This window comes from Citrus clementina, unplaced genomic scaffold, assembly GCF_000493195.1.
Source record: "Citrus clementina cultivar Clemenules unplaced genomic scaffold, Citrus_clementina_v1.0 scaffold_1, whole genome shotgun sequence".
In the NCBI taxonomy this organism is placed as follows: domain Eukaryota; kingdom Viridiplantae; phylum Streptophyta; class Magnoliopsida; order Sapindales; family Rutaceae; genus Citrus; species Citrus x clementina.
Window position 1 is genome coordinate 23,909,441 of NW_006263303.1, and position 13,971 is coordinate 23,923,411.

Consider the following 13,971-nt stretch of genomic DNA (forward strand, 5'->3'; position numbering starts at 1 on the left):
ACACGTCGCTTGCATAAAAGCTAAGCTGTTAGCATAGGATATGTAGTTGATGACTAGTTTCATCTAATTTTTTCCTCCTCTTGATTATACTCTCTAACTTTTTTTTTTTTTAGGTTCAATTTATGATCCTGTAGATTTTTAGCAATGGAACTTATCGTGATATTGAACATCGTGTGACTGTAAACTTAATGAAGGAAAGGTTATCTTTCACTACATTTTACAACCTAAAATTAGATGGAGAATTGGGTCTAGCACCAAGTCTTATGAAATTTCCATGCGGATACACTTTAAAACCACATGGTTTAAAAGAATTAGTTTTTAAATCTTTTAAAACTCACAGTTTTATAGTTCATTCACAAACTATTTTTTTTTAAATCACACAGTTTAAAATTGTGACCGCATTAATAAAAATGCGGGCGTCCGCACCTGAGAATAAATTTTATTGAATATTGATAAATTAAAAAATAAAGTCGTGAAACATATACTAAGGTGACGTTTGTTTTTTAACTTAATGACTTAAAGTGACTTAACTTAATTAATTAAGTTAATTAGATGTGTTTGTTTTTATAACTTAATGAGACTTTTTAGATAATTTTGACTTAATAAAATAAGCTAATTTTTTTGGGTTTTTACTTAATGGAGAAATTTGAATTAAGTCAATTACTTGCTAATGTCAAAAATATCCCTGTTTTATAATTTATTTTTCACGTCTATCCCAAAACTCACCCATAGATATTTACCCCACATAAAAATATCTCTGTTTTTTCTTTCTTATATTATATACGATAAAATTTGAAATTTATGGTATTTTATATATTAAAATTCTAAAATAATTATGTATTCACTTGAATATAGTTTTACTTATAAATGTTAAAATATTGTGGTATTTAATATATTATTTATTTGACATTCAAATTTAATAAGGATACAAATGTAAAAGTACATATTTTCAGCTTTTTAAGTTGAAAAAAACAAACAACTTAATACTTATTTTTTGAGATTCAGACAAAAAAATAAACATATTATTCATATTCAGACATTCAGACTAATTCAGATCTATTCAGATTTCAGACAAAAAAACAAACGCCACCTAAGTGTTGATCTTGTAGCAATGATATTTGCAGTATTGGAGAATTATTGATGGAATATAAAAACAAAAGAAGAAGAATTGGGGTAGAGATCGTGCATAAAGAAAAAAAAACGCACACACACACACGTGGTACTGAATTTTTTTTATTTTATTTCTTAATAATTAAGGATAATTTTTTTTTATGTCATAATATATTTAAAATTATTTAAGTATAAAATTTGTTCTCAAAATTAAAGTTATCAATAATTTTAAGAAAATTACCAAACAAAATTAAATTTTAATATTTTAAAATTACTTTTGAGTAAAATAGTAATCTTAAATGAGCCCTTATTCAATTACCAGGATAAAACGAAAATGAATTTAAATTTAAAGGACTTAAATTATAATGCAGTTTAAAAAGTCACGGTCCCCTTCTAAAATTCGTGATTTCTACCAACGATGCGGACCGATCAACTATGAAATATCCCAATAGTTTCGTAACTTCTATGATTGGGCACGCGAACTTGACAGGCATTGTCATTGTTGTATATTTGTCTATATTTAATTTACGATTTTACGACGTAACACTTGAAAAAAAAAAACATAAAATTGTGTACACAAGTTTGTGTGGTCAGCCTGGTTTTATATTTCAAAATGCCAGTTTTGTGGGATTAGTACCAATCTAAAGATAAACCACACAATGTGACACTACATGGATAAGAATACTATTCTACTGTGAAATCTTAGCTTACCTTAGCTTTAATTGAACGAACGTTTGGGATAGACAAATGATATTTGAACACTATAATGGCATTAGGATATAATACAAGTGATGGTAGGTTGCGTAAATGATCCGCATCATTTTAGTGTGCCACAAAATTATGATTTATTGAATAATAATATTATAGAGTGATGTTATTTGTACCCTAAATTTTATTTTAAAGACTGTAATTTTTAATAAAAATATTATTACAAAAACTCCTCCAATATCATTTACTAATAAAGACAATTCAATTTAAGTTAATGGAATATGATTACTCTTCACACCATTGAACGCACATTCAATTCAATAATCCAATTACAAAACCCTGTAACTTTCTTTAACAATAAATCTAATTTATCATTCGTAAAAGAAAATATTAAGGGTTTAATAAATAACCAACAAGCTACCAACAACAGCAATTGAAAAAAAATTTTTATTTATGCGGAAAAAATGAGAAACATTATTTTGATTTAAAAAATTAAAAATAAAACTGTACGTTTCAAACCCCCAAAAAGAAAAAGGAAAAATAATAAGAAATCAGCTGCATATTGCTGCTGCTTCAAAATTATCAATTGGAAATACAAACTTGACTCCAGTCTATAACTCTCTGGTAAAATGAAGAGACATTTCTCTTTTGACGGAAGTTTATTTCATTCAAAGAGATGAGGGTCATTTTTTTTTTTCAAGAGATTTGAATATCATTAACAATAATAGAATTACATAGAATAAAGTTCTTTAGTCAACAAAGAATTAAATTGGGTGAGACGTAAGATATAAATGGAGGACTATTTTGGTATTTAAAAGAATGTGCTCAATAAAATCAATTTTTAAAATTTATTAAATGAGAGAACGAGTGTACAGAATAAAGTGATACTGTAAAATCTAGATTTCAAATAGCCCCATATTAAGTCATGGTTTGTCTTTTTATTTTAATTTTGAAATAGGTTTGAATGTTACTGAAGTTTGAATGGCTTTGAATGCTTAAGCTAGAATAATATGTTTGGTTTTTATTTTTTGGCATCTGAGTGTAAGTGGTAAGTTGTTTGTATTTTTACACTTATGACTAGCTTAAATAGATATGTATTCATAGTGTTTTCTAGTACAATAGTTTTTATATGTTATAAATATTTACAAGAAAAATAATTGATATATAATTTATGAAAAATAATTTTGGTAACATTAATTTTTACAATTTAGCATAATATTTATACATAAAAAAAGTTGTTATCTATTAATAAAAGATTTTTTTTTTTAAATTCAAATTGAATGTATGTTAAATACTTAATATGTAGTAAAATTTCTTATCTATTGCCGCTGGAAGATGGTATCTCTACTGGAAGTCTTACTGTTAGAATATTTCCATTAATCTTTCGAAGTTTTGTTGGGTAACTTGGCTTGATGGCTAGAATTTGAATTGCTTTTCTTAGATTTTAATTGGGATTTAACTATTGTTTTATATTTTAGATTTTTTTATATTTGGGATGTTTTATTATGTATTGGTGGTGACGACATTGAATACTAGATGTATTTGTTTTGAAATTAATTTGTTGGATTGAATGGAGGTTAATTAATATTAATTACTTTTAGTTTTTTTGATGATATTCATTTTTATTAGTTAATTAAATTTGTAATCAGGAATTCACAAATAAATTATAATCACAATAGAATTTTTTTTAAAAAAAATTGACTTTATGATGGGAAATAATGATCATAATGTTTGTCATAAAACATTTTGAGCCAAAATTCAATAATAAATTTACAAATGATAATTTAATTTCCCACCAAAAATTTAAAAAAATAGCGCAAAAATATATATAAATTCAAATTTTAATTTAATTATTTTTCACATTAAGATATTGTGTGACGTATATATAACTGTAAAATACTATCATGAATTCATGATGGAAAATATTTTGTCATAAATTAATGACAGTGAAATAGATGACAGATGAACTGTTTGTCATGCACCCCCTTTTACAATAGTTATTTCTCGTCATCTATTACCTGTTTTCTTGTTGTGAAAATAGATATAACTTTAAATTATCTTCTTTTTTTTTAAGTATATTTAATAATGTTTAGACATGCCTTTTTCTCTTTAAAACAAGTAAAATTGCATAAAGTGAAAAAAGAACTCTATAAATTTGTTATATAAAAAATATGATTAAAATTCATACTAATACATAACTGAGATAAAATAAAAAAGTAGTATGTATTACATTCGTATTAAACTTGATGCAATAAACACCATAACTATAATATATATATATATATATATATATATATATATATATATATATAGAGAGAGAGAGAGAGAGAGAGAGAGAGATTGAATATTAAAAACCATGGTTATAAAATTAATTTTAAAAGTTATGGTTAATTTTCATGTGAAATTGTTCAAAGTTAAAAAAAAAAATTTGCATAATTATATACATACGTTTTTTAATCTTATAATAGAAAATAAAAGTAAAATATAAAAAAAAATACAAACTTACTAGGTCAAAACTTTGATACTAGAGAGAATATATAATAGTTGTGTCGGTAATTTGATTGTGATGGTAATGTGATATCTAATGGTTTAATATTATGGTGTATGAGAAAGTAAGACAATTATTTTTTTAATTAAAATATTAAGGCTATAATAGGAACTTTAAAAAGGTATGATAGTTTATTTAATAAGCTGCTTATGAAAAGTAACTCTCTACTTACTTTTAAAAGTTGTTGTCAAAATGGAGAAAATGATTAAATAAGCAACTTTTACAAAATTTACCAAACATTATTTTTGTCACAAATTACAAAATAAGTTGCTTATTGAGTTTCAACATCAATTCCAAACGGGGCATATATTATTAAGTCAGCACCAGTTAGTCATTTAGGTGCAATAAGCAGTCTCTATTAGAAAATTCTGGTACAAGTGGCAGAGGGAAAGAAGTAATAGAGTAATAGGATTCTCATATAACTAATTATCACCACATTATTGAAGTCCAAAAAGCTATTAAGCTATATGGCTTGATAACTTTTCCGAACTTTAATAAATCCATGTTTTAGATTGGAATGTGCGTATATAATTCACCTTAAATTTTATTAAATATTTAAAAACACATATTAACCTAAGTGTTGATCTTGAAACAATAATATTTACATTATTACAGAATTCTTGATGGAATGGAAAATAGAAAGAAGAAGAATTGGGGTAAAGAGCGTGCACGAAGAAAAAAAAAAGAAAATCAAAATAATAACGATCTTAAATTTTCTAATTTTATTAGTTAACTAATTAAAAATAATTTTGTTTTATGAAAATGTGTAACAATATATGCGAAATTATGTTAAGTATAAAATTGATTCTTAAATTCAAATTTTGTGGTGATTTAAAAAAAAATTATCAAAATTAAATTTTTGAGTTAAAAAATTATCAAAATTAAAATTTTGATTTAAAAAAATATCAAAATTAAAATTTTGATTTAAAAAAATTATCAAAATTAAATTTTAACTTTTATAAGTGACTTTAGAGTCTCAATAGTAAATCTTAAATGAGTCCTTAGTCAAGATGAAACAAAAACAAATGTAAATTATTTTAAAAAGTCAGCGTGCCCCTTAAATTTCGTAATTTCTACCAACGACAAGGACCGATCAACAAAAAAAAAATCCCAAAAATTTCGTAATTTCAAGATTGGGGACGTGAACTTGATAGCGATAGTTGTCCATTTTGTCATTGTTGTATGCCTGTCTGTATCTATTTTACTACTGTATGCTCAATTCAATAATTAGGGTACACAATTTTGTGTGGCCAGCCTGGTTTCATCATTCAAAATGCCAATTTAGTCGTATTAGTACCAATTCAAAAATTAATCACGCAAATGCGAGAAGAGATGGATACGAATACTAACCAAGTCGATAACAATCCTTTGGCATTCTGATCTTATCTGAGCTTTAGTTAGGGGAGCGTTGACAGAGACAAATGATATTTAAACACTATAGTGACATTAAGATATGACTGAAGTGATAGTACTGCGTGCAAACAAACAGTACATACCATTTTGGTCTGCCATAGTGTTATTGTTCAATGAACAAAACATTATGGGTGGAACGTTATTGCAAAAGATACGAATACTAAGTGGATAAAAAAGAAATAAAACTGTAAGTTTTATTGCAAAAGATACGTTATTGCAAAACATTTATTTTTAACATTTAACATTATTTTGTTTTTAAAAAATAAAAAATAAAACTGTAAGTTCCGATTAAAAAAAATGAAAAAGAAAAACAAATCAGTTGCTTATTACTATTGCTTGAAGATTATCAATGAAGAACATGAATTGGATTCTAATATATAACTCTCTAGTAAAGATAAGAGAAAATTCTCTTTTTTTTAAAAAAAAAAATATATTATTTCATTTAAAGACATCACAGTGATATTTTGTTAAACAGAGACTTAAATATCTTGTTAACAATAATAGACTTATTTAGAATGAAGTTCTTTGATAAAGAATTAAATTGGGTGAGATAATAATCATATATAAATAAAAGACTGTTTTGGTATATAAAAGAACGTATAGAATAAAAATTAATTTTTAAAATTTATTAACTGAGTGTAAAAAAACAAATGATATTCAAAATTAAATTTAGAGTGTAAAAAATCGAATGATATTCAAAATTAAATGTAGAGTGTAAATAATTCCATTATAAAATTAATTTTATCGTGTTAATGTTGCACTGATTTGTGTCCTTTAATAAAAGTCAAAATTCTCTCGAATTTTCATGATAAAATTAATATTTCACTGCACCCAGTTACAGTACAGTACATCTAGAGGACTATTTATATATGAGTTTCTTGTCAAAACACAAACTAGCTAAGTCTGCAGAAGAGTAGAAGAAAACAAAAAGGTGATAGCTAGAAATCAGTTAATCTAAATCTATATAACATGGAGGCAAAAGCAACAGTTATTGGGAATTCTCTCGTGGAGCCTTCGATTCTGGAGCTGGCAAATAATCTGCCACTGACAACTGTTCCGCCACGTTATGTTCGCCCTGAGATAGACCATCCCTTGATTCGCAACGACGATTCTTCAGCACAACAACTTCCAGTCATTGACATGCACACGTTGCTCTCTGGGGATGACTCAGAGCTTGAGAAGCTTGACTCTGATACCAATTGTTGGGAAAAATTATCTTTTGAATTTTTATAAAACCTTTTGAAGATCGCTCTCATATAATATATAAGAATTTGTATTCTAGAAATCGTACCTTGAAAATCCGAGTTGGCTTTTTCCGCTGAAGTGATTTAGGCTCCTAGATCACGATCCGCCACCACCACTCCTGTTAGATCACGATCCGTCACCACCACGCTTGTTAGATCACGAACTGTCACCAATGATCTTCCAGGTTATGACTCAGGTTCGATCTGCACTTGACGTGTGGGCGCCTTTATCACTACCAAAGCAACTAGCACGAGAAAATTTTTCTCTCAACAATAGAGAGAAAAATCTTATTCTCCAATTTGTATAAAGTGGCTTCTCTCTTTTCCTTTAGAGAAAATAAACCTTATATATCTTCCTTTAGTGAAAACCCTAGGCTCCAAATAATTCAAAAAACAAAACCCACGTTATTTTCTTTTTCAATAGGGGACCCACCTTGTAAAATAACATAAGGCCCCTTATACAAAAGCTAATTAAATGGAGCCTCCCACTAAATGATATATTTAGGCTTTTGACCCAAATAGCTAGTTATCTTACTTATTAGTCCAGTAGTGGTGCAGTCAATTAAATGAGCTAACCCGGGGATCATTTGGGAACATACAATAGTGGCTACAATAATTAGGCCTTTAATTAAACTAGCCCAATTATTTAATTCCAAATCTACTCCACTAAAAGATTGGAACTGACTTCCATAATTGTATGCTCGAATAATAATTCGCCCCAAGCCACATTGATTTCTTTACTGCACAATCCTTTGTACCACATCGTTAATTAAATTGATATCTCAACTGTCCAATCAATTTAATAACATCTTATTCCTTGATCCTTACTGGTTTTCTCTAATGATCATTTTCAACATACTAAATATGTTGACACACTCTGGCCAGAGAATTCTATGATCAAGTACCGAAAACCTATCAAGAGATGTGTTGTACAAATTCTATATTGTTAATCCATAACTCCAATACTCATAATTGCTCCCACCAAGATACCGGGTAATCTTGACCACAAGGATGTGTCGTGCCCATTGGTAACTCAAATGAAATAACAATCACAATCATGAAATCATAATTAACTCAAGATTAAGATTACAGTAAAATCAACGCCTATGAGATTTAATAAGTCTGACAGTTATTACAAAGTTAATTAAATCTCATATGTGATCCTGTTCAATGTAGTCGTACTACATCAATAAATTCATACATGATTAAGACAAATCATTCAATGAATTTATTACAGTCTATACCTAAATAAAGTGCCCAACTTTATTTATCAACTGCGAACTAAATTTATTTAATCATAAGATAACTTGTATTTATGTCTTCTGTGAATCCACATGGTGATCACATAAATACATATAATATGATTAAATGGACTTTAATACAAATATTAATGCAATTAAGATATTTGAATAAAATACCTCATTTATTTTATTAATCAGAAAAATTGTTTATTACAATTAAATAAACACATATGCTTTTAAAGAGCATATTTTCCCAACAATCTCCCACTAGCTCTCAAAGCATATCTGGCATATTGCACATGCTCTAGGGCTCTAAGTGCAGGTTATAAAGGTTTCCCACTAATGGCCATTGTAATAAGATCTGCCATTTAGCATCTAATGCCATTTGGGGTACTGTCATATAACCTTTCTACACTATTCCCTTATAAGATGATACTTCCTTTCAATATGTTTTGTTTCTTGTGGTTCCTTGGTTCCTTAGATTGAGCTACCGCACCACCATTATCACAAAATAGTTTAAGGGGTGCAGTTACAACAGGTACCACCTCAAGATTTCGTAGGAACTTGCAGAGCCATATAGCTTCTTTTGCAGCTTCAGATGTAGCCACATATTCAGCTTTAGTTGTTGAGTCTGTGATACAAGATTGTTTCACACTCATCCAACTAGTAGCTCCACTTCCCAATGTAAACACATAGCCGGAAGTTGATTTTCTAAAATCCTTATCTGACAAAAAATCAGAATTAGTATAACCCACTAGAATAAGTTCATCACCAGAATACACAAGCATATAATTTTAAGTTCTTTTCAGATACTTCATTATATGCTTGACCGCAGTCCAGTGTTCAGGTCCAGGATTAGATTGATATCTACTAACCATCCCTACCGCAAAACAGATGTCTGGCCTAGTGCAAAACATGGCATACATGAGACTTCCCACAGCTGTTGCATAGGGAACTCGTCTCATTCTCTCTATCTCTTCAGATGTTTTAGGTGATTGATCCTTAGAGAATGTAATTCCATGTCTGAATGGTAATAAACCAGTCTTGGAATTTTCCATACTAAATCTAGCCAATATCTTATCGATATAGACCGCTTGAGACAAGGCTAAAGTTTTATTCTTCCGGTCTCATAGTAACTTGATACCAAGAATATAACTTGTCTCTCCCAGGTCTTTCATATCAAATTGTTTTGCTAACCAAATCTTTATTGTAGTCAATACTCCTATATCGTTTCCAATCAGGAGAATATTGTCTACACAAAGAACTAGGAAGGCTACAAATTTTCCCTGAATTTTCTTGTACACACATGGTTCATCAATGTTCTGAATGAATCCAAGTGATTTAATCGCTTGATCAAATCTGATGTTCCATGACTGGGATGCTTGCTTCAATCCATAAATAGATCTCTGCAACTTACATACCATGTGTTCTTGGCCTTTTTTGTATAAATCCATCTGGTTGCTGTATGTAGATGTTTTCTTCAAGATGCCTGTTAAGAAAGGCAGTCTTGACATCCATTTGCCAAATTTCATAATCTAGCACTGCAGCAATGGAGAGCAGAATCCTGATGGATTTAAGCATAGCAACCGGAGAAAAGGTTTCCTCATAATTGATTCCTTCTTTCTGAGTAAACCCTTCGGCTACTAATCTTGCTTTAAATGTTTCCACCCTTCCGTCTACTCCTCTTTTTCTCTTGTAGATCCACTTGCACCCTATAGGTTTTACCCCATTTGGTGCCTCTACAAGTTCCCAGACTTTATTGGAATACATAGATTCCATTTCTTGATTCATGGCCTTTTTCAAAATTCATCATCTCTATCTATTAGAGCTTCATTGTAACTAGTGGGATCTTGTACATGTTCATCTAAGATAGCCTTATAGGTTTCTCCCAAAAACATGTATCTTGCAGGTAACCTAGTTACCCTCCCACTACGACGAGGTTCTAAAAGTGATGATTGTTCAAGGATAATCCTGTGCTGATCAGCTGGTTGTTGCTGTTCTTCCTGTTCTATAACAGGTGTTGAAAGCTGAGCATCAACCTGATCTCTTTTATTTCTCTAGTTTTACCTTACTCTTAGGTTATAAGTCATTATATAGTCTTCCTCAAAGAAAGTAAAAAATATTTCTATAAATACATTCCTATCTTGAGGACTATAATTCAGACTTTCCCTTATTCCTTTAAGATACCTAAAACATGCAAGCTTCTGAACACGAATCCATCTTCTCTATCTCTGATTCTAGTAGAAATACTAGTAAACTCCAAATACGAATGTGTCTCAAACCATGTTTGTGACTTTTTCATAATTTCTTGGAGTAGTGGACACCGAGATAGATGAAACTAAGTTCAATAAACTTTGTAGTTTCAAATACTAGTATCTGGAATCAAAAAGGTAAATGATAAACCACTTAGTATATATCTTGTCTTATCCAAAAGAATCTTGTTTCTCCATTTAATTACACTATTGTATCATAGTGTTCATTGACAACCAAATAGTGCTTGAATTCTCCATAGAGATATTCTTTGTTTCGATCATATCGAAATTCTTTTATGTTCCTGTCTAATTGCTTCTGTCTTATTCACGTACTCTTTTGAATTTCAAAAGCAATGGAATCATGACTCATTTAGACAAACATAAAATGAATATTCATCAACTAGATTGATAGAATACTCATAACCTCTTATAACATGTAAACTGATTAGTCCGTATACATTTGTATGCGCTAAATCATCAAATACAATGTTATGCTTTTAGCTCATAAAGAGTATCCTTGTCATATTACTTTTCTAAATAAGATTTATAGAGTTACAATGATCAATCTTAATAGGCCAACAAGTCTATCATTAATCATTTTCTTAAAATCTTATTATAGTTTATATGACTTAAGCATAACTATCAGAGGTGATTTTTGGTTAGAAGAAACATTTCTTTTCTTAGATAAATGCATATACTTTTAATCATTATATCTTACTTTGAATAGATCAATGTACTTTTATGATATAAATTGTCTTTATAAATAACCAAAATAAGTAATAAACAGAGGATCCAAAAATAACAGTGTACTCCTGTTTATTAAAACAAGCCACTGAAATTAAATTCCTCTAATATTTGGAAAAATAAAGACAAATATCAAAACTAAAGTCTTGTAAAATTGATCTAGTCTTTCAATTGATATAAACTAGCACATCCTCAACTGCTATTTGAAGCTTTCTTCACTTAATCTCTTGGTTTCCTGAAAACCAAATAAATGAATTACAAATAAGATTAGTTATCTCAGAATTCATTATTGTATGAATCAATAGAAATCTGAACTAATTAGGAAGCTTAAAGATTTCCTATACCTGATTTTAATAATCTTAGGACAATCTTTCTTCCAGTGACCCTTCTGTCCACATTTGTAACACTTGCCTTTTGGCTTGCCACTTCTTTTAATGGACAGTTTGCCGATCCCAACTCTTGCTTGCTCATTCTTGTCTTTTGACTTAAGCCTTGAAGAGAATCCTTTTTCAGGAAGTTTTCTGCTATGATAAAATTCTTCTATAGCATGTAGTTCGTGCATTAATTCAATTAAGGTCATATCTTTATTGTTTAAGATATAGCTGACCTTAAACTCTTTGAATGTATCAGGTAAAGATTCAATCACCATGTTAATCTTTGATTTATCACCATGAATCTCTACCTCATTCAAATAGTCCATCATTTTGAGGACATGATCACGAACTTTTGTGCCCTCTTCCATCTGAGTATCTGAGTATCCGTAATACGTTTTAATGCTGCTTCTCTGGCAAAATGGGTATTTTGCCCAAACATCTGATGAAGACTAGCCATTATTTCAGTGGCTGTTTCCATGCTCCGATGTTTCTTATGCAGTTCCACAGAAATCGAAGCCAATATATAGCGCTTAGCCATTTTGTTAGCTTCGCACCATTTCTCATAAGGCTCCCTCTGATTTCTATAATCGTATAACGATGGTTCAGGAGGGCAAGGCTGGGTCAACACATATTTGCTTCCCTTAGCAGTGAGAATATTAAATAGATTGCGTTTCCAATCTAAATAATTTTCGCCAGTGAGTTCATTTTTAACAAGGATAAATAATAATGGGTTGATGGAAGACATTTTCTGAAAAAAAAAAATACACATGCATAAATACTTTGAAACAATATTCACAATAAATGACAAAAATGCAAAAAACCATAAATGCATTTTAATTTATTGTAACGATAATCTAGTACCGCTTTGACAAGCTATCCGTTGGGGAAGTCATGTCTACACTTACTAGACCCAATTATCCATTGGATTATTTACTTTCATGTAGAGACATGATAAATAATTATCGTTATCCCTTTGGACCTAAATTTGTTAACAGAGCTTCGTTGGGAAGGTTAATAACAAATTTTAGTTGAGTGTATAACCATTGTTTCAATCTACGTATTTTTCATATCAATAGTCACCGTTGGGGTGAACAATCGATTGAAAAATATTTCAATTTTATCTTTGAAGAAGTTCATCAAATAAAATATCTAATATATATACCCTCCGAAGGGAGCATCACCGTATCATGAAGTCGAGGTATATATATAATTTTATTATTGAACTAACAATGGAGCCCGTGGGAAAATTATCTTGAATTTTCCCTCTCCCACTCAATATTTTAAAATTGGTTTTTCCTTTTTAAAACATACATATTGTTAATTGCATGCTTCCTATAATATTATCTAGATGATATCAAATATTATTAAGCATACGCAAATTTCAAACAATATAATGAAATTCATTATTAATGAATGACATGTATCATTATGCATAGAGTGGCACTACCTATTCTATATGACATGTTATCATGGCATGTTATCATCCAAAACATAACATATAGAAAAACAATTAAATAATCTTAATTCATGGCTTTCCTAATAATGAAAAATACATTAACCCTAAGCCTAATCTTCATTGGGCTTCTTGTCAATGTCCATCTTCCATAATCTTGTCTTTGTTAATGGACTAGGGGAAATTGGGCTTTTAAATTTATAATTGGTCCAATTTTTAATTTTAAAAAGAAATAAATAAATAAATAAATAATTTTATTAAAATAAAACTTTTGGACCAAAAATAGATTTAATGTGTTCAATTTTATCTATGCATTATAATCCATTAAACCCAATTGAAATTGGGCCTAAAGCTAGGATTCACAAAGCCCAAAACTGTTTTTGGACTTAAATGCAAAAAACTTAAACGTGTCTACCCAAAAGAAAAAATTATGGAGCCATAGGGACCTCAATGATAAAAACCATGAAACCCTAAATCCATATTTTTCTTTCTCTCTTCCCCAGCCGCCATCTCCAAAAACCTCCACCACTGTTCAGATGCCAGCCGACCTCCGACGCATCTCCGACATCGAACCACCTGCCACCGCGTCGCCGGAAACGCATCAAACTCGCGCGCGCTGCTGGCCACGCTGGCCCCGCGCGCTGTTTGCTGCGCGAGCAGCCTGTGCCATCGCGTGCTGCGCGCACAAGCCACGCTTCCCGCGCGCGCTGGCTGCTGCGCGCTGCTGCTGCGTGCACGCTTGCGTTGCAGCGCGCGCTGCTGGCAGCATGTGCTGCTGGCCGCGCGCTGCTCGCGCAGCAGCGTGTGCTGCTGGCCCCTCGTTGCTGAAATTTCCGGCCTCGATTGTTTGCGCTCGTTTTCCAGTGATGATGCTTCGGTGATTT